Below are 27,579 nucleotides of genomic sequence, written 5' to 3'. Positions count from 1 at the left end.
CTAGGGAATAGTATGTGACTCATAAAAATGTTGTTTCATAAAATGATCTATTGATATGAAAAGATGCTCACTACAGAATGCTTTCACTAGAACATAAGTTCCATGTAGGCAAGGGCTTTGTTTTCGTCAGTGTACTCTCTGTGCCCAGAACAGGGCCGGGCACACCACAGGCATTCGTTAAATATCTACCGATTGAATCAATATAAGTGGAAAAGCAGATGACAAAAGAATATGGTTTCATTTCTGTAAAAATATACATGCACAGAAAAAATCTAGAAACATATACATCAAAATGTTAGCAGTAGTTTTCCCTGCATGGGTGGGCCATTTTATACTCTGTTTTGTCTCTTTTTTTCCCACTCTGTGAGCGGCACAAGGTGCTATTACAACAAGGGTCAAAACACAAAAGGAACTATCTGGGGGGTTAAAATGCCATTACAAACTCAGTGCTAACTTTTCAAGGTCATCTATGAACCCAATGCCCCTTACATGCCCGAATAACATTACATTATCTATCCATAATCCCACATGTAACCCAAAGCACTAATTTGCGCTAACATAGAACAGAATCCCTGTATCCTGCGTCTGAGTTGACCCCTTAGCTTTAGCCTCATTCTTAACCTGGATTCCACCCACTGCCCTCAGGACTCCTATCACTCTTGCTAGAGCCCCATCCTAGCCTCTCCTTACTGAGCTCTGCAAAAGCATCCAATTCCTCTCAAACAGGAAAAGGACATTTTACCACTCTCTCCATATAAACAGCTTGCCCACGTTTGCAGTTGGACTCCTCCCCTTACTACACCAAGCATGAGAGTGCGAACACTTTTCACCCAGTTTCTCCACAGGCAATTTGAAAAGTACCCGAAGGCGTCACCTGCTGGGGCCTAGCCCCAGTTAAACTGTGACTGCCCTGGAGGAAAATATGGCAAGCAAAAACACTGAAACTTCAAAAAATCAGCTTACATCAATTGCCTGGTACCAACACCAGTGCACATAATCCTCTCCTGGCTGAGCTAATTGGCTTAGCTTGCTGATGATTTTACAGCACCAGAAGCTGTTCTCTGATTGTAGGAATGAACGTTGCCAAATGATCTTAAACCATAGCCCAGACGGCCCAGTGCCACCAGAGGCATATCTGGGAAAAGAGCTATTTTAAACGAATGCTCCTGTGGGTATAAGGATCCTTTTCTGTCTAGACTCCTGCTAACACCTGTTGCTCACTCATCCTGCCCCAGTTCACCTCCTTTTCGACAGCCATGTGGCCAAGACAAGCCATGGCCACCTGACAGGGCCTGAAATGCGGCCACGTGAACAGCAAATCCAGGCAGCCCAGGCATCGCATGCTCTGGCACAGTGTGTTGGGCCCCAACAGCTCTGCTGCCAGGTGTCAAGGAGCCATTTGCAGGCAGAAAGCAGACCTGGCAAGGCAATATTTTAAACTTTCAGCATGGCCAGGGAAAGGAGACTTCTTCCAGAGACTCTGCCATGCAAATCAGCATCAAGCAAGTAGAAGGAGAGGATGGCTGCATTTTGGTTCAACCAAACCCTTCATACCTAAAGCCCCTTTACCACGTCCCCAGTAGGTGGTTGTCTAGCCTATCCTTGAATCCTCCTGGTAACCAAGAAGCTCACTACCTCATAAATAGCTCATGAGGCAGTCTTCCTTATACAGTGCTGAATTCCTTCCTGTGGCCTTTGCTCCTCTTGTTACACTTTAGAAAGTTATATAGAATGAATCTCATATGTCACTCATGTAATTCCATTCAAATCAATCTATGTTTCTGCATAAAACAGTTCAGATTCATGCGAGTCAGTGAGCACTGGAATCTTGGGGGAGTTTTTCAATTCCTGGAAGCTTACAGCCTGGGTTTTAATAAGACCTGGGGATAAGAGACTAAGCCTGGGCAGGGTTGGAGGTCAGATCTGAGATCACTGCATAAAGCCAGGACTCCAAAAGGGCAGTCCTCAGAGGGATGAAAAAACAGTTTCATATCAACAGTAAAGATCCTGTTTGATTCAACCTAGATTCTGGACAGAACAGGGAAAAAATATTTTCCCAAAAGCTTCCTAAACACAAGTTCATATTCTTTGAAGAAAGTATTCACACTACATATGTAGACTGAAAAATTCAAGCTGAAATCTTCATTTAAAATGGTCCTGAGTTAGTCATGGAAAACCAAAGCAAATCCACTCTGAAGGAACACACTTTAAACCCAAGCCTTAAAGAATTATGAAAGATAAAGTTTCAAGTAACATCAGCTCAAAATCAAAAACCACCAAACATACAAGGAATGTTAAAGAGTAAAAAGTATCTACCGTGATACAGAGTAAAAAGAAAGAAAAAAATGTAGAATCAGAACCATACAGATTTCAGCTATTATAATTATCAGATACAGAGAGTAAAATGTGCTTAATGTGTTTCTTTTTAAGTTTTTTTAAGTTTTGAGTATATGACAAAGGAAAAAAGAAAGCTTATGAAAATTAACAGTTCAGATTGGAAAAATAACAAAATAGAACTTCTACAAATTTTTTAATGTAAGAATTGAAATTATAAACTCAGTTGATGAGTGAGACTACAAAACTGGAAAGAGAATGAGTAAATCAGAACACAGGTTTGAAAAAATCCACAAAATGATGCACAGAGACAAAAAAAATTGCAAAAGATGTTAAGAGATATGGATAAAATGAGAAGGTCCAACATATGTCCAATCTGAAATCTATAAAGAGATCACAGAAATAATGAGGTAGAAGCAATATGACTGGGAATGTTTCCAAGGAGAAATTCACAGATTCAAGAAGCCCAATAAACACCAAGGAACATAAGAAAGAAAGGAGAAAAAAACAAACAATCTCAACCCATCATAGTGAAACTGCAGAACATCAAAAGCAAAGAGATATTTAAAACAACTAGAGAGGAATAAAAACAGATTGTCTATAAATAATTTATATGACAGTGACAGCTAATTTCTCAGTAACAACAATGTAAGCCAGAAACCAGTAAAATAAGCCTAAAGCGCTGAGAAAAAAAAAATGTCAACCTTGTGCTGTATTTTCTACCAAATGAAATTTACTTTAATGAATGATGGTAAAATAAAGATATTTTCAAATAAATCAAAACTAAGACAGTATGGTATTAGCAAAAACTTACTAAATAATTTTCTAAAGGAGATACTTAAGAAAGAAAATTATCCTAGGAAGTAGCTCTTAGATACAAGAAGTGGTGGGCAAAGAAAATGGTAAACATGGAGGTAAGCCTAAACAGTGACTATGTAAATAATAACAATTATAGTAACTAGAGGAACTAAAAATCAATGCATAACTAAATTTACGGCAACAATAATTTATGATTAAAGAAAGGGAAGAAAATTAAAGTTAAGGCATTTGATTTCTTGTATAGAAAAAGAATAAAAATATTAATTACCTTTAGACATTGTTAAATTAAACGTACCTCTTAAAATTTCTAGGGTAACAATTAAAACTATTGAAATAGTATATGTAATTTCCAAACTAGTATAAACAATTTTGATAACTAGTGTTAATACAAAATAAAAGTCAATAAATGAGAAATAAACATTGAAAAAGTGGGGGGAAGTATGAAATAAGGTAACATGAATTCAAATCAAGCTGTAGTCATTATTTAATGTATACAGATTAAATTCACCCATGAAAAACAAATATTGTCAGTTTTTTTAAATCCAGCTATATGCTAACTATAAAAATAGAAAAGCATAAGGATGCAGTAATATAGAAAGTAAAAAGATAAAATATGCCAGCAAATAATTAAAAGAAACCTGAGATTGCCAAAATACATTTTAAGGCAAAAAAATTTTATTTAGAAGCTAAAATGATCATTGCATATTGATACAAGGTTCTATTCACAAGGAAGATATAACAATTTTAAACCTGGAAACCCAGGGTTATCATATTTATACCAGATGAAATATATTTTAAGGCAAAAGGTACTATTTAGACGCTAAAATGATTATTGCATATTGATACAAGGTTCTATTCACTAAGAAGACAGAAGTTATGAACCTGCATGCCCCTAAAAGGCAAATGTTTGAAGGAAGTACAAGAAGAAATTGACAGGTTCACTATCACAGAAGGAAATTTTAATACATCTCTCTCGGTGATTGGTAGAGCAAACAGACAAAATTGTCTCTATGGACGTGTGAATTTTCTCACTCAACATCTACTCTAACCTCTCTCTGGTATGTCCTTCTGTACTGTGGGGCAAGAACACTCAAAAACTACATTTTCCAGTCTTCTTTGGACAACCCAGTTTTTCTGAGACAATCCTGGTTGATGCTCATTGCCCTGCCATAATTATTAACAGCATTCCCCTTTACCTTTGAAAATGTCTGATATAGATAATAAATTTTACTGTTACTCTACCTGTATATAAAAACACCATAAATGCAAAAGGTTCTTGCAAGTGTGCCATATTGGTGATTCAAATAGCAAAGCCGCATTACCTTCAGTGGTGTAATTTTTCCAAATAAGTGAACAACTTTTCGAAACAAAACAAGCTAAACTTCTTTTGGATTTACATGAGAGTGGCATTCCTGGAAAATTCAGTGTATGTTAAAAACATGCAAAAAATACTCAAGGTTTATACTGAAAAAGGAGATCAAGTCTGGTCTTAGATTATTTTAAACAGGTTTTCCACCTAAGTTTAGGTTCCACCTCAGTTTAGGTTTTCTAAAGTATAGAAACACTTTAGGAAATCACGCAGGCTGGGTACAGTGGTTCACCCCTGTAATCCAGCACTTTGGGCGGCCAAGGCTGGCAGATGCTTGACCTCAGGAGTTTGAGACCAGCCTGGCCAACACGGCGAAATCCTCGCCTCTAATAAAAATACAAAAATTATCCAGGTGTGGTAGCCTGCACTTGTAGTTCCTACTACTTGGGAGCTAAGGTGGGAGAATCATTTGAACCTGGGAGGCAGAGATTGCAGTGAGCCAAGATGGCACCACTGCACTCCAGCCTGGGCAACAGAGGGAGAACTTGTTGAAAGGAAAGGAAGGAGAAGGGGAAGGGAAAAGGGGAAGGGAAGGGGAGTGGGAAGGGAAGGGAGGGGGAATGGATGGGAAGGGAAAAAGGAGGGAAGAAGTGGGAAGGAGGGAGGGAGGGAAAGAAGGAAGGCAGGAAGGAAGGCAGGAAGGAAGGAAGGCAGGAAGGAAGGAAGGAAGGGGAGGGGAGGGGAGGGGAGGAAGGGGAGGAAGAGAAGGAAGGGAAGGAAAGGGAGGAAGGGAGGGAGGAAGGGAGGAAGGGAGGGAGGGAAGGAAAGGGAGGAAGGGAGGGAGAAAGGGAGGGAGGAAGGGAGGGAGGAAGGGAGGGAGGAAGGGAGGGAGGAAGGGAGGGAGGGAGGGAGGAAGAGAGGGAGGAAGGAAAGGAGGAAGAGAGGCAGGAAGGTAGGGAGGAAGGGAGGAAGAAAGAACATCATGCAGGATGAAGGCATAAGGGTGATATAATGGACTTTGGGGACTTGGGGAGGGAGAAGTTGGGAGGGGGTGATGGATAGAAGACTACATATTGGGTGCAGTGTACACTCTCAGTGACAGGTGCACTAAAATCTCAGAAGTCACCCTAAAGAACTTATCCATGTAACAAAAAACCACCTATATCCCAAAAACTATTGAAATAAAAAGAAAGAAAATCATGCAGGATGTGGGACACTCCTTCACTCTATGCTGCAGTTCCACACCTTGCAGGACACTGAGGATTTGCTGCTGTTTGCCCACAAGGCCCATTACGCATCCCCCAGTTGTCGTGACAAAATCAAAACACTGCCTATATTTCATATTGTAGATGAACATCAAGAACCTGAATAATAACATGCCAGAGGCTCTTAGGCCTTTCAGTACATACTGTTTTCCTATGAGTAAATTGCCTCCCCTCAGGCTCCAAAGTAAGTTAGACAGTGTCTGTGGGCCTGGATTTACCATATCTCAACCCCAACAGGCACTTCCAAAAGTTTGCTTTCTAAAATAAAAATACACTTTATTTTAGAACCATTTTAGGTTGATAGAAAAACATTGTAAAGGTGGTACAGAAAGTTCCCATAAACGCCATGCCAAATTTTCCCTATTACTAACTTCTCACATGAGTGTGGTACATGTCTTGCAATTGATAAGCCCATAGTGGTACATTATGATTAACCAAAGAGCACAATTTCTTCAGATTTCCTTAGTTTTACCTAATATCCTTTTTCTGTCCCAGGATGCCACATTATATTTAATAGTTATGCCTCCTTAGGCTCCTCTTGTTGATGAATTTCTTAGAATCTCCTTGTTTTTGACGACCTTAACAGCTTTGTAGAGTCCTAGTCAGGTATTTAGTACTAAATCCCTCAATTGGGATTTGTCTGATGATTAGATTGGAGTTATAAGATCTTGGAAGGAAGACCCCAGAGGTAAAGCGCCATTGTCAATGCATCATATGAAGGATACACACCATCAACATGAATGAGTATGGTTAATGTTCGTCTTGATCACCTGGCTGCGGTAGTGTTTGTCAGGTTTCTCCACTATAAAGTTACTATTTACTCCCCTTTTCTATGCTGTGCTTCTTTTTCTACTCTCACCCATTTGTTTATTTATCCAATTATTTATTTTTATATCAGTATGGAGTCACACTCATGGATATTCATTTTATATCGTGTGTTATAATCCAATGCTGTTTTGTTGTTATTGTTGAGTGATTTTTGTTTGGTTCATTGGTTGGGTTTTTTGTTTTTGGGGTTTGAGTACTTCCTTACTCTCTGGCACTACAAGATGTTCCAAGACCATATATCCTGCCCCAGTCCTAGAATCAGCTATTTTTCATTTTTTTTAATAGAATATGGTGTTAGAAACCAAGACCTGGGTGCTACGTGTGCTTGTTGCTATAGGGGTGTCGTTTCCAGATCCCTTCAACTAACAGAGTGAGGAAATATATGTGTGTATACTAACCCATGTATATAAACATTTCTAAAAAATGTATTCATGTATTCATCTGTGTCTATATTAGGCTAAGCATGAGTTCATACTGATATCCTCAACTCTAATCTAACTACAAAGGATCATTCTAGCCTCTTCCCCTTGCTTATCAAAAATGTCCCTCTACAGAAGGGAGAAACCTGGCTCCCACCACCCATCATTCATTTACTTAGTTATTCCATGTCAGCTGGGTGTGGCGGCTCATGCCTGTAATCCCAGCACTTTGGGAGGCCAAGATGGGAGGATCACTTGAGCCCAAGAATTTGAGACCAGCCTGGAAAACTTGGTGAAACCCTGTATCCACAAAAAATACAAAAATTAGCTGGGCACGGTGAAACGTGCCTGTGATCCCAGCTACTTGAGACACTGAGGTGGAAGGACTACCTGGGCCTGGGAGGTTGAGGCTGCAGTGAGCCATGACCATGCCACTGCACTCCAGCCTAGGTGACACAGTGAGACCCTGTCTCAAAAAAAAAAAAAAATTATTCCTTTTCAGTATACATGTGGTTTCATAATTGTTAAGCCATGCTCCCATAGGAAGCACCTTTCTTAACTAGAGTACAGTGCTTATGTACACTTCCATTTGTCTTTACTCCCACAGACTCATTTCTAGCATTACTTAGGTCAGCACCTTTTTTCTCCATCTCATTCATTGAGGTTGTTTCATACTTTTGTAATGCAGCTAGTTTTATCACATTCTGCATTGCATCTGGGGATCCTCTGAGTTTCTAAATGATGTTTTCATTTGGACACATTGAGATTCACTCCTTGTACTATAAAGTACTGTGGGTTTTGACAAATGCATAATGTCATGTATTTACCATTACATGATTACAGTATCCTACAGAATAATTCAATCACTCAAAAAAAAAAAATTCCTTGTGCTTCACCTAGTCAATCTTCTCTCCACCTATGAATCCCTAGCAACCCCTGATCTTTCACCATCTGTATAGTTTTGCCTCTTCCAGAATGTCATATAAGAGGAATTATACAGTATGTAGCCTTTTCAGACTGGCTTCTTTCATGGCAATATATTTAAGATTCATGCATGGCTTTTCGTGACTTGATAGCCCATTTCTTTTTATCATTGAATAATATTATACTGTGTGGATATACCACAGTCTCCTTATCCATTCATCTATTGAAGGACATCTTGATTATTTCCAGTTCGGGGTGATTATGAATAAAGCTGTTATAAATATTCACATGTAGGTTTTGTGTGAGTATAAATTTTCAAATCAGTTGTGTAAATACCTAGATGCATGCTTATTGGATCATGCTTATGGCATGACTATCACTAGATTAGTAAGAAATTATCATTTCAGCCAGGCGTGGTGGCTCACGCCTGTAATCCCAACACTTTGGGAGGCCGAGGTGGGCGGATCACCTGAAGTGAGGAGTTCAAGGCCAGCCTGGCCAACATGGTGAAACCCCCATCTCTAAAAAATTACAAAAATTAGCCAAGCATGATGGCAGGTGCCTGTAATCCCAGCTACTTGGGAGGCTGAGGCAGCAGAATCGCTTGAACCTGGGAGCCAAAGGTTGCAGTGAGCCGAGATTGCGCCACTGCACTCCAGCCTGGGCAACAGATTGAGACTCCGTCTCAAAAATACATTAAAAAAATAGAAATTATCATTCTATCTTCCAAAGTAGCTGTATCATTTTGTATCCTTTATCTTTCCACAGTAGCTATATCAAGTGGAATAAGAGTAACCCTTGCTCTGCATCCTTGCCAGCAACTGCTATTGTTCATTTTTGGATTTTGTCCATTCTGATAGATGTGGAATGCTATCTCATTGTTGTTTTAATTTGCAATTCCCTCATGACAAATGTTTACCATCTTTTCATATGCTTATTTGCCATCTGTATGTCTTTTTTGGTGAGATGGCTGTTCAGATCTGTTTTCCATTTTTTTGGTTGAGTTGTTTCTTATTTTTGGTTTTTAACAGTTTTTTGTATATTTTGGATACAAATCCTTTATCTGATATGTGTTTTGCAAGATGTGTTTTATCAGGTATGTTTTCTGCCAGTCTGTGGCTTGTCTTATCTTTCTCTTAATAGTATCCCTTTCACAGAGCAGAATTATTGATAAAAAGTTCATGTCTTAGTCTATTTTCTGCTGCTATAACAATATTACAGGCTGGATAATTTATAAAGGATAAAGTATTATTTGGCTCACAGTTCTGGGAGCTAAGAAGTCCAAGATTAAGGGGTTGTATCCTGTGTGGACCTTCTTACTAAGTCATAGCATGGCAAAAGACAGAAGGGCAAGCATGTGTGCAAGACAGAAAATACACTCCCAAAGCTCCTTTTGAAAGCCATTAAACCCACCCATCAGTACAGAGCCCTCACAGACTAATCACCTCTTAAAGGTGCCACATCTTAATGCTGTTATAATAGCAATTAAATTTCTTATGAGACCAGGCACAGTGGCTCATGCCTGTAATCCCAGCACTTCGGGAGGCCGAGTCGAGTGGATCACCTGAGGGCAAGAGTTCAAGACAAGCCTGGTCAACATGGTGAAACCCCACCTCTACTAAAAATACAAAAATTAGCTGGGCGTGGTGGCACGTGCCTGTAGTCCAGGCTACTCAGGAGATTGAGGCAGGAGAATCACTTGAACCCGGAGGCAGAGGTTGCAGTGAGCTGAGATCGTGCCATTGCACTCCAGCCTGGGTGTCAAGACTGAAACTCTGTCTCAAAAATAAATAAATAAATACATTTCTATATAAGTTTTGGAGGGGACATTTAAACCATAGCAGTTCAATTCATCAATTTTTTTCTTTAATTGTGGTTTTGGTGTTGTATCTAAAAACTTATAACCAAACACAAGGTCATCTAGATTTTCTCCCATTTTTCTTCTAGAAGTTTTACCATTTTGTACTTTAAAATTAGGTATATAATGCATTTCAAGTTAATTGTTGTGAAAGGTATAAGGTCTGTGTCTAGGTTCAGGTTTTTGCATTTGGATATCCAGTTGTTCTAGCACTGTTTATTGAAAAGATTATCCTTTCTCCATTAAATTGCCTTTGCTTCTTTGTCAGAAATCTGTTGACTGTATTTGTGTTGTTCTATTTCAGGGCTCCAATTTATTGATCTCTGTGTCAACCTTTTAGTATCATGTTAGCTATTCCATACAAATTCTAGAATCAGTTTGTCAATGTATACAAAATAGCTTGCTGGAGTTTTGATTGAGTCTGCTTTGAGTCTACAGATCAAGTTGGGAAAAACTGATGTCTTAACAATACTGAATCTCCCAATCCACGAACACAGAGTATCTCTCCACTCATTCAGATCCTTTTTTTTTTAATCAGTCTTATGGTTTTCTAAATACAGTTCCTGTGTATATTTTGTTCAATTTATGCCTTAGTATTTATTTTTGTGCTTTTGTAAATGGTATTTTTAAATTTTAAATTCAAATTGTTTTTATGTATGTAGGAGTACAGGTACCTCATAACAGAGGATTTCTAATTGCTCCCTTTTATCCCTTATGACATTGCAGTCATTCATTTTACTTATCCATGCTATAATCATCCAATATATTGTTACTACTAATACTTTAAATAGGTGGATATTTTAAATCAATTTAAAAAATAAAAATATTATCTTTATTTCTTTTCCAACACTCTTTATTTCTTTATATAGATCTGGGTTTCTGATCTATATCATTTTCTGCCTGAAGAACTTAATATTTTTGGCAAAGAAGATCCAGTAGTCATAAATTTCCTTAGTTTTTATTTGTAATGACTTTATTTCTTCTTCACTTTTGAAGGATAATTTCAGTGTATGTAGAATTCTAGGTTTGTGGGGTTTTATTTTCTTTCAACACTTGGAGATAGATATTTCATTCCACATTCTTCTTGCTCGCATTATTTCTGATGAGAAGTCCACTGCAATTCTTATCCTTGTTCCTCTTTATGTAAGGTGTTTTTCCCTCTGTTTTCTTTCAAGACTTTATTCTTGCCTTTTGTTTTCTGCAGTTTAAATATGATATGCAAAGCAAGTATTTATCCTGCTTGGCATTTTCTGAGCTTCCTGGATCTGTTCTTAGGTGCCTGTCATTAATTGTGGAAAGTTCTTGGCTATTATTACTTCAAATATTTTTTTTCTCCTCTGCTTTTTCTTCTCTTCCTGGTATTCCAATTATATACGTTACACCTTCTGAAATTTTACCTACAGATTTTGGGTAATCAGTTCTGGGGTTTGTGTGAGTTTTTCTTTTCTTTCTTTTTTCACTTTGCACTTCAGTTTGGAAAGTTTCTATTGAGCTATCTTCAAACTCAACGATGCTTTCCTTGGTTATGTCAAGTCCACTGATGAGCCCATTGAAGCCATTCTTCATCTCTGTTACAGTGTTTTTAGTTTCTAGCATTTCCTTTGATTCTTAGAACGTCTATTTCTCTTGTTATATTATCCATATGTACATGCATGCCGTCTACATTTTCCATTAGAGCCCTTAATTATAATCATGGTTATTCTTTTAAATTCTGTATCTGATAACTCTTAACATCTCTGTCATATCTGAGTCTGGTCCTGATGCTTGCTCTATCTCTTCAGACGATTTTATTCTTGCCTTTGGCAAGCTTTGTAATTTTCTGCTTAAAGCTGGACATGCTGTATTAGGTAGCAGAAACTGGAGTAAATAGGCTTTTAATGTGAGGATTTATGTTACTATGGCTGGGAGTTGCATTGTGTTTAATGCTTGGTACAATTGTAGGAGCCAGAAGCTTCAATTTCTCCAGTGTCCTTGTTTTTGCCTACCCTCTAGACTTGGGGCTTTCCTAAGTATTACTCTCAGAGGAGTACGTGAATCTTGCATTTATTTCAGCTGTAGTCCATTCTTATTATACTGGAGCCCTATTGGTGTAGTAGCAAAATATGGGGAGAAGGGGCATATTGTTCAATCTCAGTCTTTCAATTGGCCTGTGTCTTTGGGCTGTGACCTTCACAAGCTCCAGTGGCATAGCTTCACCACCCCTACTTAGACGAGAAAGGAAGGCTGGAAGAGGCTAGAGTGAGAGGGATGTCCTTTCACTAGTGAGATAAGGTTCTGGTATTTTCCCTTGACATTGGGCCTTTGTTAGGGAGAACGCTCTTGGTGTATATCACAATGAGTACTCTTCCCCTCCCTCTGCCAAGGCCACAGAGGATCTTTCTTGGATCTTTACCGTGAGAACCTGCTGGACTTCCTGGAGGTAAAACCCACAAAAGTGTGAGTGTCCCTTGTGATGGTTAATACTATCAACTTGATTAGATTGAAGGATGAAAAGTATTGATCCTGGCTGTATCTGTGAAGATGTTGCCAAAGGAGATTAACATTTGAGTCAGTGGGCTGGGAAAGGCAGACCCACCCTTAATCTGGGTGGCCACTATCAGCTGCTAGTGCAGCTAGAATATAAAGCAGGCAGAAAAATCTGAAAAGACGAGACTGGCCTAGACTCCCAGACTACGTCTTTCTCTTGGGCTGGATGCTTCCTGCCCTCAAACATCAGACTCCAAGTTCTTCAGTTTTGGGACTCAGACTGGCTCTCCTTGCTCCTTAGCTTGCAGATGGCCTATTGTGGGATCTTGTGATCATGTGAGTTAATACTTAATAAAATCCCCTTTATATATATATATATATATATATGTATTTTCTCCTATTAGTTCTGTCCCTCTATAGAACCTCTTAGATCCCCTAAGACAACATAAAACTATGCCCCTACAGGTTCCTCACTTTCGGCTAGCCCACAGTCTACCTCTAGCAATTCATCAAAATTATCATTTAATTACCAAAGTTATCAGTGGCTTCTAATCCAGGTAAGCAGGTTTCAGCTGTGGCTCTTTGCATTCACCTGTCTCTCTAGATTTCAGGGTGGTGATTTGTCCTGCAACTTCATTTCTCTAATGGGTCTGAGAAAAGTCCCTGGTTTTCCATTTTTTCAGGTTTTTTTCTTTTTGTAAGAATGGGAGTGATGACTTCCAATCTAAAGAATTTTCAGAGCTGAAATTGAAAGTCCAAAACTTATCTTTTTAATTAGAAAAATTTAAAAACAAGATTGGACATAGCTGGGTGATAAACTCATAGGGGTTCTTTATAAAATTTCTACTTTTAGGTATATTTGAAATTTTCTATAATAAAAAATTATGGTTAAGAATCTGAAACAGGGTAGCTTTAGACAATAGGGACAGCAGAGAAAAAAAATTCGTCAGCAATATTTGAGTATCTAATATTGACCAGGTACTGTGCCAAGATAATTTGGATATAAGAATGAACACTACTATCTCCTGCCTTCCTGGAGCTATCAGCTTTTGGGGAGAGAATGACATTAAATAAATAATTATGACTTACTTATTTAGGCTAAGGCCTACAGTGGAGGCAAAAATGGTGCTGTGGGAGCAGATAACAGAAACTAGAGAATCTAACCTCATTGGGAGAGTTGGGGGAAGACAACTCAAAGACCACCAGGGGACTGGGTACAGAAGGCATGCTGTGCCTATTTCCAGGGGACCCAGCAGCCTGGATCAATGGTATAACCTGAACTTAGTCAGGCTGGACCCAGGGGCTGGTCTCTAAAGTTTACACGTAATAACAACGATGTAAAAGGTAAGAAGACAGAGAGTGTTTCAGAAGCAAGCAAGCTTTCCATAGGTCGGAATCCCCCGTAGACTCTAAAAACCCTGACCACCTGAATTTAGGTGAAACAACCAAGTGGGATTTTCACAATTCATTCTTACTTTCTATAATATTGACCATTTTCATGAATCCTTCTTCCCCACTCATTCAAATTCTCTTTGGATACCAGTAAACTCCGCACTTGTTGTTTTGTTCCTGGAGTAATACCATAGGAGAAGGATTGTAATTTATCGTATTGGACAGAGCAAAAGTAACAGAAGCCAGGCAGAGGGAAAAAAAAGATGATATTTTGAAGGTCTGCACTCAGATATGCCATGATTTCAACATATAAGTTAATGCGAATCACATGATTCTTGTAACATTTTTCCCATCAGGAAAACAGAAATGCCACTTACCAACTCTGGTACAGATTATTACTAAGCAAGTTTCACAGTTATATCTACATAAATGTTTACTACTGATTTATTACACAGCTAATGATAAGTAATGATGGTAATTATTAAAATACAGATTGATATTAGCATTTAGAGCAACATCTAAACTTTCCAAATTATCAATTTATAATTTTTTAAATAACAGCAATTAATCATTATTATGGTTAAATGATAATACTTTGTAATATATTATCATGTTTTCTACAAATAAGAGAAGCACTAGTCTATTATGGTGAAGATAATAACACTAACAATGGTAGAGTAATGAGTGCTAATCATTTCCCATTATTGCTATTAAAATGTACAAATCACTCAAAATGACCAAAAATCTGTGAAATAAAAACCTAGTGAAGGCGTACGATAAAATAAGCAATCTATAGTTACCAAGCCTACCAAATCGAGATTCTGGGCCCTGGTCACAACAGTGGCTGCCCATCAGAAAAGACTGGGGACTTTTCAAAAAATCCCAAAGCCCACCGCCCTACCCAGAAAATCTGATTTAACCTGTCTGGGGTGTGTCTGATTTTGTTCTGAAAGTTCTCTAAGTCTAATGTGCATCCAGAGTTGAGAACCACTGCTCCAGGTGTCTGATTTTTATGCTTGAGAATAAAGATGTATTCAGTCCTAGGGGCAAAATTCAATTGGGAAACCCACTTGCCCAGCCTCTGTCAATCAGTGCTGTGTGTAGCAGAGGAAAGAGTTGTTAGTTTTCGTTGTCAGGGAATTTTCTTCATAGAAAAGTACATTAAAATACCAAATTACAGTATTTACATATTTCATGTATTTTTCCCAACTGCGTTCCCATAGCAACTAAATCCATTTGCTCCCTACTTTCTTGAGTTATTTTCCATCATGAACCATGCTTTATTAGTGAGGCAAGCAGTTTGCCCTCTGAATTGACTGTTTTGCTCTTTACTATTTCTTTGCCAGGGAACACAACTCTGTTGTGTCTTTCTAACTCCTGTACTCCCTGAATTTGATAAAGTTGGCTTTGCTAGTTTGAGCAGAGACAGTGTCCCTGACTGCTTTCCTCAGTCTGGAGCAGTCCCTGTTTTTTTCCAGTGAGCTGACCAAAAACAAAAAGCAAATGGCGAGGAAGGGTTCCCTCAAGAAACCTGTGACTGGGAAAGGATGCAAGGAAGGGAATTGCTTAAATCCCAAACAGTGATGAGTTCACCTGAATCAACAGCGGACAAAGGATAACCCAGCTCTCTGGGACCTCACTAGGCTTATCAGGTAGGGTCAGTGGTTAGATATCACGGCTTTGGAGACAGTCACCCACTAGCAAGCAGGAAGGAAGTCAGTCCTGCTGCAGCTTCTGAATCCCCAGAGAGAGGGCCCAAAAGAGGCACAGGACACTGAGATTTCTTTGTGATTTCACCCAGACGACTTGGCAGACTTTAGGGCTTGTTTGTTTGTTTGAAACTATAACATTTCACTTGCTAATGAGGCTCTGCCTTGCAAGGGGACAGGGATGCCAGAGAAGACTGCGGGAGGGAGGCAGCAGGCCCAGTGCTTCAGGGCAGCTCTCCTTGTGGCCGCCTGACGCCAGGACGGACTTGGGCCACCAGTGCCAGAGGAGAGAGAAGCGGCACCAGAGACAAGGCGATGCTTCAAAATCATCTGTTCTCAGTTGCTGACTCAGACGCCTCTTTCTGTGCCAGCAGCACTAATGAAGAGGACTTGCTTCCTCCTCTCTCTTAGGCTCCAAATAAAAACCAGAGCTATAGTGCAATGGCTCCCAGGCCAGGGGGCAAGTGATCCCGGCAGTATCTCAGAAAACAGGAACAGAAACCACACGCAGCAAGAGCGTCCCTCCCATCTGCAAGATCCAGTGCAACTTACATAGGTACATCTGTGGCATTGCTTGCTGCTGGGTTCTGGGGGTCATGGTGAAGTCCTTCAGTACTCTTCCACCAATAGCATTTATTCAAGAACAACTTCTATCAGTTAGGGTTCCAGCAGGAAACAGATGGCACTCTCAAATTGGGTTATTTGAGGAGAGTTTAATTAAGGGACTATTTACAAAGGTATGGGCAGGATGTAGGAAAGACCATAAGTCACAGTGTATTATCTCAGAGCTAGGAATAGCAGGGCACTGCTCCTACCCTAGGCCTAAGCAGTGGAATCCAGAGACAAAGCCATGTGGAGTGACAGGAGCTGAGACCTTCAGTTGCAGGAGATGGCCAGCACACCACGATCAAGCAGGGAGGAAGCCAGGAAATAAATACCTGGACCTCATTCTCCTTCCTCCCTTCGATCTGCTGCCAGTGCTTCCTGGTGCCAAACTCAGCCAGAAACTGAGGGCCTGGGAGCCCTCACTGCTGCAGCCCATACAGGTCAGCCTCCTGGGGCTCAAAACAAGATAGAGAAGTGGGGAACTAGGAGGGTGGATAAAGACATCAAGCACCCTCTCTTACAAATCAGAGCAGGTGAGATACTTCATGACCAAGGATATATTTGTTCTGCCACTGCCAGAGCCCTCCCAAAAGCAGCAAATTCTGAGATAATAGTGTCCCGGGGGTTGGAAGATAACATTGAGAGCTTGCAAAATGTTTAACCACAGAGAAGGCAAGTAGAAGCCCAACCTCCTCAAGAGCAGAGAGGTGATACTGAGAACACAGACGAGCATCCTAGCCCTGATTCAATGATACATCCCATCCCAGCCATGGATCACACGGTTGCTGTCCTGCTCAAAAGGAAATCATGAGCACCATGATATGCTCACTTCACAGGGAACATTTTGCCTGGTTACCTATTTGCACAGGCGAATGGAAAAGGAAGCCTCCATTATTCTGCAGTTTGGCATCATTTGTGCTAAGAGTGTGCAGAATTATAAATAGACACACTGGCCAGGTGTGGTGGCTCACACCTGTAATCCCAAAGCTTTGGAAGGCCAAGTTAGGAAGATCACTTGGGACCAGGATTTCAAGACCAGCCTTGGCAACATAGTGAGACCCTATCTCAAGGAAGGCAAAAAAAAGTAGCTGGGTATTACAGTGCTCCCCTGTAGTCATATCTACTCAAGAGGCTGAGGCAGGAGGATTGCTTGATCCCAGAAGTTTAAGGTTGCAGTGAGCCATGATCATGCCACTGCACTCCAGCCTGGGCAGCAGAGCAAGAATCTGAAAAAAAAAAAAAAAAAAAAAAAAAGAAAGAAGGAAAAAAACACACTTTAAGAGTCTGACAAGATATACTTGGTTATCAAAAGTTCAATGTTTGAGGAAAATCAGCAGGGTTGGTTTCCATTCTGATGGAGCTAGGAGAAGAGCAGATATTTGAAATGCATGTACAGAAGGCTAGGTGAGATAATAGCAAGATGCTCTTCTGCTACGTTATGGGGTGGTGGAAGTGGAGAGGCAATACTAACTATAACATCTATCCTACCTGATTTAAGAATCTCTGTCATACATTCTATATTTTGGCATCTGCTTGTCTTATAAGGAATCTGAAGAGTAAGTGCTATGTACAACTCAAAAAAAAGATGGTCTGACCAAATATTTATGGTGATGGTGGGAAGTATCACAGATTTTTAATTCAAGTTCATATGCAAACTTGATGGATCATTCTCTACTGCAATTTGTTCATAAAATTTCAAAATTTCATATTCTAGATTCTAAAACCAGCCCAAAGATTTATGCTTATATCAGTTCAACTCTAGAATTGTTCCACTCTAAGATTATTAAAAAGAAGACAACATTTACCAAACTGCTCAAAAGAAGAGAACTGAGGTGGTAGCATTAATTTAATATCTCTGTGCTTTGCACTGACTTTGTTCAGTATATTAAATTTTTCCTAATTGTTTGCTTAATAAGGTACCCCATGCACTTGAATAACTTCATTTAAGAATCATTCTTTTCACAGTCTATAGCTATGGTGATCATGTAAATATTTTCCCAAATAGATATTAAGTATTTTCCCAAGTAAATATTACAACTTACCACCTTGACACAGGCGAACCTGGAAAACATATGGTCTCTATGGTTATGATACATATAGTGGCACACTAGGGGTAACAGCATCCACAATAATAGCCAAAAATAGTCTCTCAAAAGCCTTTCTTTCACCCATGAACCTGTTCTCCACAAAACTTGATTCTTGTGATTATAGTGATTCAGAGTAAATTTAGACAAATGGAGGCATTTGTCATTTCCCTTGCACCTTCACCCTTTTGCCTCCTCATATCCAACAACCACCCCCTCCCGCCACAAAAACAACATAGTAAACATGCAGAACACAAGCCAGTATGCTCCACTTTGCTCTTGAGCCATGGAATTTCTCCACTGTGCTCATTGTACACAAGCAACGGTATTATTTTCAGAGTGATAGAACATTTTGCCCAGACAGCTGAGGCCACAATTGTTCAGAAAGGCCCTTCAGTTTTCAATCTTTCATCTGTTCTCTACAATAATTGATGTGCAGGTCTTCAGAGCCATAGTCTCCTTCTAAGACCCAAATTAGTAATAGGGGGCACTTGGAGAGCTCCCTGTTGTCTCCTGTGGCTGTAGAGCAGGTTTCAGGAAGGAAAAATAAGACTGGCCCCAGTTGAGGGGGAGAGAATCGATCATCTTCCATCCACTGGGTTTGTGGTTGATTCAAAGCCAAGAATTTTTTAACCTCTCCTATAGAAAATAGGGAGCTATCACAGTTTTGTAAGCAGGGATGTGAATTAATCAATAATAACTTTGTTGACAATGTGAATGATTAAATGGGAGGGGTAGAGAGATAAAACTGCAGTAGAGACACTAGATAACAAGAGTTTAGCTCAGGCAACTAAAGCAGTGGTAGTAGTGAAGAAGACAAAAATAGAGAATCTCTAAGAAGAAAGCCTTTCAACATAGTCAAATGCTATGGAGAAGTTAAAGAGAATAAAGGATTAATAAGATTTCTTTGAATTTGGCTATTTGTCTTTGTGGTTGCTATTATGAAAGCTCCAAGGACATAACCCCTTTTCTCAGAAAACCTTCACTCTAATTGAGGGGCCCAAAATGTCATTGAAAAGTTAAAGTATCTAGAACACAGTTTATGCCCATGAAATATTTAAGCGACTAAGAAGGTATTCTTCCATCTTTTCCTTTCCACCTTTTCTTTCTTCTCTTCTTTGCTTCCTAGAGACTTGTTTTTTCCCAGATGACAAAAAGTTGCCACGAAAACAGTATGTTAGCTTATGAGTTCCTAATTTAAAGTTATTTTTCTTTCTTTGAGTTAGTTCTGACATCACTTACCATGTTAAGTAGTGGGTTTGATTGTATTTCTTAAAAAGATCATTCCAATATAGAAAAGATGATGGACTAGAGGCAAAAGGATAAGGTAAGAGATATTCTTGTTTCTGGTCATTCAAGATGGCATCCTGTCTTTCAGGTGCCAAAGGATGAATATGATTCCTTACAAGGCAAATTCAAACTCCACTGGGTCAAAAACACAAATATGCAGTTACAGACAAAATCCTTTCCCCAAAATACAAGGCTTAGAACCAGGCAGTCAGCTTAAATCTTAGAAGGACAGAGTTCCTCAAAGGTGATCCCAAGGCTGCCACAGGAAGCAATAATAAAGCTCAACACATGCTCTGGCTTAAACAATTTGCAATTAAGTTCAAATTTCAGAGGTGCTCAGAGTGCAAAGACATTAAACCTCGATATTTATTCTGCAGAACACACAGGAACAACGATGAAAGAAACAAATCCGTTGTGATATTATGAAGTAACTATCCCAATCTCATAAAATCCTCTCAGTCTTCTGTTTTCTGCCATGAGCTTCATTTCACTAAAATATACCCCCAACCACTTTGTGGACATGTTTTACATGTCAACAAAGGAGCAAATAGTAACTAGAGTAGACAAAGAGACATTTATCTCAGACTTACAGATATATATAGTGTGGCCAGACATTCTTTTCTGTATTTTGCCCTTTGCACTTGCATTCTTTAGATGGTGTGTCTAATTGCTATGTTGTATGCTCAAGTGCCTCTGAATACAATATATTACCTTCTGTTTAAACCCACATTGTTCTCCCCCTGGTTTTTGGTCATCTCCCCATCCTCTATGACTAGTGTAGTGGCGGGGTTTGCTTTAATTCCAATCGGCTACATACCCTAAATTCCATCCAGAGCATTTATTTGCCTGGCTTTTTGGCATCTTCCCATGTGCATCTGCATTCCTGTAAGGGTAACATCTTCATCCTTTTCCATTTCCCCTCTTTTCCATTTCCTATGGTTTTCTCTGTTTCTGTTCTTTGGCCAACCCTCCCTGCAGCTACATGTGTTTTTGAATCTTCCCTGTGTTTTTAAATTTTCTTGGTATTCTTAGCCTTTGGGCTTTCAGGACTTACTCAAACTCTCTCATCTTTCCTCTGCCGCCTTTCCAATTATTTCTCGGTCTCATTTTGCGTGGCCTACCCATAGCTTCTTTGTAAGTAAAATTTACTTTGTATGCAGTGAAATGCTTTACTAGGGTAGGATTCTGTAACCTCTCCTTGCAACACAAACTTCAAAGTCTTTGAGATGAGTGATTCACATATCCATTTTGCTTCCAGTCTCACTCGCTCAGAGTTCTAGCTTCTCCTCTGCCATTCCTCTATTAGAAAATGTCCCAGGATTGGGAAACATGCTAAGAGTGAGATGGTGCCAATGGCAAATAACTTAGATGTCTTTTCCTAACATTCTACATGATCTCATCATCCTTCCCCAGAGGATTTTCTAAACCTTGCGCTAGGCACAAACACAATGCCACAAAGATTCACACTGGAAGCTTGTTATTGAAAATTAACCAGGAATTATCCTACAATCCACGTGGTTCTCATTGTCTTCCTATTAGACTTGCTGATCATTAGTCAGTTATGTGAGTCAGCTATTTAGGATTCATCTTCCTTCTCCCCTTTGTGGGCTGGCACATCTTGATGAAGGGCCTCATTTGGAAGGGACAGTCTACACATTTCCATGAGTACAAGATCATATTTATTTTTAGTCCAAAACACAATTTTTAAATGCCACAAAAAGCAGATGTATGGATCATTCTGCCTAATGCTCTGCTTATGATAATGAACTATGGGCATGTTCTAGGATATTCCTACTTTAAAGAGGGACTATAATATAAGAAAATTCATTGTAAGATGCCAATTTGAATTTATGCATTAAATTGCCTTCCCTCCCATATTCCCTCTGAAATGACCAAAATATTAAAATCAGGGAGAAAACATTCACATCAGCCCATGAAAAAAGGAAAGTTATACAAATAGTCCAAAAACAGAAATGAAGTTTTTCAAGATATAGCATAGGTGAACTGGATTTAAATACCAATATAGAATTACGGTTAATATTCTAAGAGGATAATAGTGTTAGTCTTATGCTAGGAAATACATACTGAAGTATTTAGGAGTGAAGTGTCATGATATCAACATACTCTCAAATAGTTCAGGGTGAAAGAAGATGTATGTAGAGAGAGATAAGCCAAGTAGAGCAAAATGTTGATTTTTGAAACTTGAGTATATGGATGTTTAACATACTACTCATTCTCTTTTCTGTATACTTGAAATTTTTCATAATTAAAATTTGGATAAAAAATTAAAGGAAGTACTGACGTTCCTGTGACCCAATCCATGCCAAAGGAAAGCTACTCTGGCAATACTTAGGCATGATGTATCATGAAAACTATCACTCTCTCTCCCCGAATAAACAAACAAACTCAGGGAGTCTGCAAGTTTGGGGAGGGAAATACCGCAAATATGAAGACCTGGATCAAAGGAGAACAGGTAACAAAAAAAATCAGTTTTCCATTATTCTTTTACATATATGTTAAATATGAAAGATAATGAAGCAATGTATATAGAATTTTGAGGATAAGTTAAACATTGAAGTCCACAATTATATAAGCAGCTAATCAAACATACAAGAACTCAGAAAGGAAATTAATCACATAGTCTTTTGACAAATTTATTTGGAAGAATATTTCAGCATGCTAGGAAATAAATTCATAAACAGAACTCAAATATAAGTATGTTCCAATATAAGAATTGTGACAGTGGACAATGAAACCAATTTCTATTAATTTACCATTAATGTCGACATAACCAACTTGCAAAAGATTTTGAAACTTAATACAAACGCTAAAAATAATTATTTTAGAAATATTTGTTAATGTAGAAAAGAAGTTAATAAAAATAATCTGGATCTAAAGGGTTCAACATAGTCAAATGCTGTGGAGAAATTAAAGAGAATAAAGGATTAACAAGATTTATTTGAATTTGGCTATTTGGATCTAAAGGGTTGGTGGGGTGAAAGCAAGAAGGAAGAAGGAATGAAGATGTGATACATCATTCATTTTACATGGGGAATGTCATTTCATTCCTGATAGACAAATATGAGTGTATACTCTTTAAATAATTAACTGCTGGGAGACTAGAAATAAGTAACTTTCAGACAATATACAGGAGGGGGCAGGAAAAAGACCAGGGTTCGGTAGAACAATGTTGGGGAAAAGAAAAAGAGAGCAGGAGAGAAAAAAGTTGAAAAAATATATAAAATAAAATGACAGAAATAAGACCAATACGTGTGAATGGGATAAAATCTACTCATATAAGATAAAGACACACTGGATCAACAAATAAAATTCAACTATATACTGTTTACAAGGCACACATTTGAAGCAAAATGATATGAAACAGTTAAAAAAAAAAAGAGAGATGAGCAAGGATATGCCAGGGAAATGCAAACAAAACAAGAATAATATTAATGAACAAAACAGCATTGAAGCCAAGAAAAATGATTAAATTAGACAAATTTGTCAAACACAAAAAAGTAAAATCTACAATGAATATGTAAAAGCTAAGTACAGCACTGAAATATTTTTAAAACTATTAAAAATGCAAGAGAAAATTAACAGAATTATTACCATAGTAGAAGATTTCACATTCCATTGGAAGATCAAATAGTCAAAAGTAAATAAGAGTATTTTTTAAATTGAATAATACAATTATAATACCAGAAATTAAAAACAAAATAATAGACAAAAAAAATCAAGATACTTAGAAATTAAAAAGTACCCTTCTAAACTCTTTGGTCAGCAAAATAGTACAAATTCTAAAGAAAATACTATTAGCATCACATCATATTTTCCATGGTTTATGTGATGTTTGGCCAAAGATACACTCAGTAGAAAATCTATAACATAAATATTCTTATTAAGCAATAAACGGTAAAAATTAAGCATTAAAAATTAAGATGTAAAAAACTGATTATTATATAGAACTCTAAGTTATTTAATTTGAAATCTTTTTTAAATTGACTTTTTTTACTAGAAAAAAATAAAATAACAAAATTGACTTAAGAAGTTTCCAACCCTTTTTTTTGGCAGGGGTGGGGACAGAGTCTCACTCTGTTGAGGGAGTAGACTGGAGTGGAGTGCAGTGGCACTATCTCAGCTCACTGCAACCTCCACCTGCCAGGTTGAGGTATTTCTTGTGCCTCAGCCTCCCAAGTAGCTGGGATTACAAGCATGCACCACCACACCAGCTAATTTTTGTATTTTTAGTAGAGACGAGGTTTTGCCATGTTGCCCAGGCTGGTCTCTAACCCCCAGACTTCAAGGGATCTGCCCGCCTCTGCCTCCCAAAGCACTGGGATTACAGGTGTGAGCCACCATGCCTGGCAATTACTAATATAATAAACTAAAGATATAATAATAAAGTCGTCCCCATTAGAATGAGAAACAAGACAGGCATACACCTAATATTTAGCACCACTCTAGAAATGTGTGACAATTAAAATGTACCCAGAAACAAAATAAGAGTATCAATATTGAAAAAGAAGAGGAAATTATCATTATTTCTTGATGATTTGATTGGTTAAACTGGAAAACCTAAGAGAAACAACTGAAAAAAAGCTAGAATCAGTAAGAAAGTTTGTCAGGGTGTCCACTTAAAAAAATAAAATATTTTAAAAGCAATAATTTTCTTATATGCCCTAAATAAGCAGCTAGAATAATGGGAGAAAACCATTCACAATAGGAGTAAAAAGTAATAATAATAATGCTGTGGACTTAATAATCAAGTTAATAAGAAATATGCAGAACAAATATTCATAAAATAAGAAAATTTTAATGAGACATATAAAGACTTGAAAAATGAAAAGATATACTGTTTCTAGATAAAATCACTGCATATTGTAAAGATTTCCTCCAAATTCATCTGTAAACTTAATGTAATTACATTTAAGATCCAATGGGACATTTTTAAGATGAGAAAAGTATTATAAGCATAGAAGATAAACATATAGAAAAACCCAGAATTATTTTAGCAGTATGGAATTGGTCAAGGAAATTATAGCACATCGATACAAAGCAACACATAGCAGTCATTTGAAATGTTTGTGTAGCTCTAAATTTAGGGACATGGAAAGAATATCACGAAATATCAAGTTGAAAAAGCAAATTGCAACTTTGCTTATTTTAGTTTGAGCCCATTTGGATAAATTAAATACATAAACAAAAAAAATAAAGTCTTGAAGATATACATCAAAATATCAAAAGTTATTTTTAAGAAATTACAGGTTTTTAAACTATTTAAAATTTTGCTTATATAATTTTTCTAATTTTTCTACAATTAATATATGTTATTATTCTGATTTAAAACAAAAAGTATGGCCTATTTCTTACACATGCCCACTACGAGTCCTACACCCTTGAGTTTATCTAAGCCCTTCTTAAATTCTACCATATTTGGACCTATCTCTTAGAATAATATATAAAGCCACACTTTTTCTTTTGTCTTAAAACTACCTTCAGTATGTATTCTTTGCTCTTATTTTTCTGAGTTGTTTTTTACGAGGAAAATATTCTCACCTGATTCATTTCCTTCATGACACTGTAAATTTTTATCACATCCTACTCCACCTTCATCCTTCCAGATTGAGAGCACTAAGTAGTCAGCCCATCCTCATAAAGAAGCACTCATTTGCTCCGTCTCTATTTTTACTACATCATTAAAATGACCACATGGCCAGAACTGTGCAGTACATTCCCAATTTATTTTTCCCTAACTTCCACTGTGTAAGAGTTATTCTCCCAAATGTAAAATACCATCTTCAATACTATTTATAACAATATTCATTGAGTCAAATATGTCTATGGATTACTTCTGCACTGTCCACTGGGAAAGCAGAATCTCTCTTAGGTCAATTTCAGTGACAACATCTATAATACTATAACTTTTTACCTCCCAAATAGACTTAGATTTGTCTAGACTGCACAGATGAATTTACATCCACATTCCCGAGGAGGCCTTTTGTGAATCAATAAGTGCTATCCTCATGTCATTTTTCTTGCTGTCAAAATGCCACAGTAAAGGAAAAAAGGTCCCAACTCAGCCTGTGTAAATTGTTAGTTTTAGGCTCTTCCCAAATTACCCTGTGTGGCCGTGTACTCACAGAATGTCTGAAATGGTCTGATTAAATGTGCAGCATCACTAGGAAGAAGTGGAAAATCTGCTGTTTAAATTTGGATAAAAGAGACTGGGAATGGGAAGGGAAAAGAGTAAGACCAGGTAGTGGGCAAACATGGAGAGCCGAGGGAAGGAGTAGAGGCCATGATCCGTCTGCTCATCAAGTCAATATAACAGCGCACCTGTATGGAGGAGGTCAGCTACGCAGCAGCGAGCCATTTTGATTATCATTATGAGGCTGCTCACACAGACCATTTGTATGTTCACTTTTTTGCGTCCACCATTTATTGTCACACGGAAAGGGAATATTGATATCACACTTTCCCTTCATTTCTTCTCACCCGAACTGTCAGAGCCTCCCAGTACAGTTCCATTCCTCTCCACTTCATCTTACACATTGGTGTCAGAGTGATATGTTTAAAGAAAGTTTTTAAGTTGTCACTTTTCTGGTTAAAAAAAAAAAAAGAAAAGAAAAAAGAAAGCTGTCCCTTGGTCCCTATTGCTTCCGCCGAAAACCTTTCTGAATAGAGGAAAATCACATCATGTGGAATATGAAGCCCCTCTAAGCCAAGCCCAGCATCTTTTCCAAAATGCACCTTATCCCAGCTCCCAAATTCCTCCCTCCCCAATGAAGCCCTCCCATTTGCTTTTGCTGGCCTTTCCTTCTGTATGGATTCTCTGGCTTCCACTTCTACCTGTCCAAATATCACCCATTTTTAAGATCCTCCACAATTGCACCAGCTGGGGACTACATCATTACCTTCTTCCTACTTTCCTTTCTATTCTCCAAGGACTTTTGATGAATCTCAATAAATCCCTTAGCACAATAAGAAAACAACAAGCACATGAAGAGAACTCACTAAATACTGGGTAGGGTTCTAAGTGTTTGAAATAGGGGATCCTTTGATTGTAAGAAATAGAAACTTTCTGGAAACAAGCAAAAGGGATTTTATTATTAAAACTCAAGGAACCCTGGGCAAAATGTATAATCAGGAAATCAAGGAAGCACTGTCTTCTCTCTCTCTGTTTCTCCCTTTCGCTCCCTTGCTGTCTTCCGGCAGTGCCTCTTCCTTGTTGCTGGACAGTACAGTGGAGACATTGTGAAGACACTCCCTCCCTTCCTCCACCAGCCACTACAAAACCATAGAAACGACTCAACCTCTAATTTATGAATGTTGAGTGGATATTCTTTATATGTGCAGATTATTATGTATAAAAATGATTACTAGCAAAAGAACAAAAGAAGGTTATTTGTATTAGGTAAATATACCCTATTTAATCAAGTCTAAGACACCACTGATTGTGGGATACCTCTCTATTTTAGGTACCATCAAGAAAGAAAAAAAATGCCACCTTTCATAATGGTTAAGAAGCTGTCAGTTGTAAGATATATCCTTATTTTTAGAGATGTTAAAATGTAAAACAATTTTTTTTTACATTTCCCATTTAATTATATTTTACAGGTCTCCCAATTTTTCTCCCCATCAAACGTGCAGATAACCCATCATTCTCCAATTTCTTTTCATCTCTAGCTTTTTTGTCTTGATCAACTAACTGTGTTTTTTTTTTATTGATATACAATAGTTGTACATATTTTGGGATACATATCACATTTTGATACAATGTATAATGATCAAGTCAGGGTAACTGGGATATCCATCACCACAAACATTTATTTTTGCTTTGTATTGAGAGCATGACAATTCTTCCCAAATACTAGAACTTAATCCTTCCATTTAACCTTATTTTTGTACTCCTTAACCAACTTCTTTTCACCCCCTTCCACAATGTGATACTTGATGAAATGTTATATGTTGAAAATAAATTTTAAACTTGCCTTTGTGCTGTACCTAAGATCACAAAAGGAGAGGTTGTTTAAACCATTTTCCAAGGAGAAGCCCAAAATGCCCAGCTTACTACTGCATAGACGCCCAAAAGGACCCAGCAGGGAGGGGTCCTTCCAGAAGCTATCAGGAACTCATCAACTCAACTCAAAGATGATATCAATGACAGTAAATCAGTAATTAAAAGCCTTTTGGGTCAGACCATATAGACTACCCAGATAACAACTGGAAAGAGCTGGTCATAGGTTTCCGATCCTGAAGCAAAAGAAAAACTC

The 27,579-nt window shown here is 38.1% G+C and overlaps 2 long non-coding RNA genes across 2 annotated transcripts in view; both read right to left on the bottom strand.

Moving 5' to 3' along the window:
• LOC117980276 (uncharacterized) overlaps positions 1 to 26,580 on the bottom strand; it is a 36,988-nt gene extending 10,408 nt beyond the window's left edge. The window contains exon 1 of the long non-coding RNA XR_004671530.1: positions 24,863 to 26,580. This is a non-coding gene — a long non-coding RNA (uncharacterized LOC117980276). The remainder of the gene's footprint in view (positions 1 to 24,862) is intronic.
• The window catches only part of LOC103783941 (uncharacterized), a 413,541-nt gene that overhangs the window by 209,676 nt on the left and 176,286 nt on the right, over positions 1 to 27,579 (bottom strand). The gene's annotated exons all lie outside the window — the stretch shown is intronic.

This window comes from Pan paniscus, chromosome 4, assembly GCF_029289425.2.
Source record: "Pan paniscus chromosome 4, NHGRI_mPanPan1-v2.0_pri, whole genome shotgun sequence".
NCBI classification, from domain to species: domain Eukaryota; kingdom Metazoa; phylum Chordata; class Mammalia; order Primates; family Hominidae; genus Pan; species Pan paniscus.
This window is presented reverse-complemented; position numbering and strand designations above follow the sequence as displayed.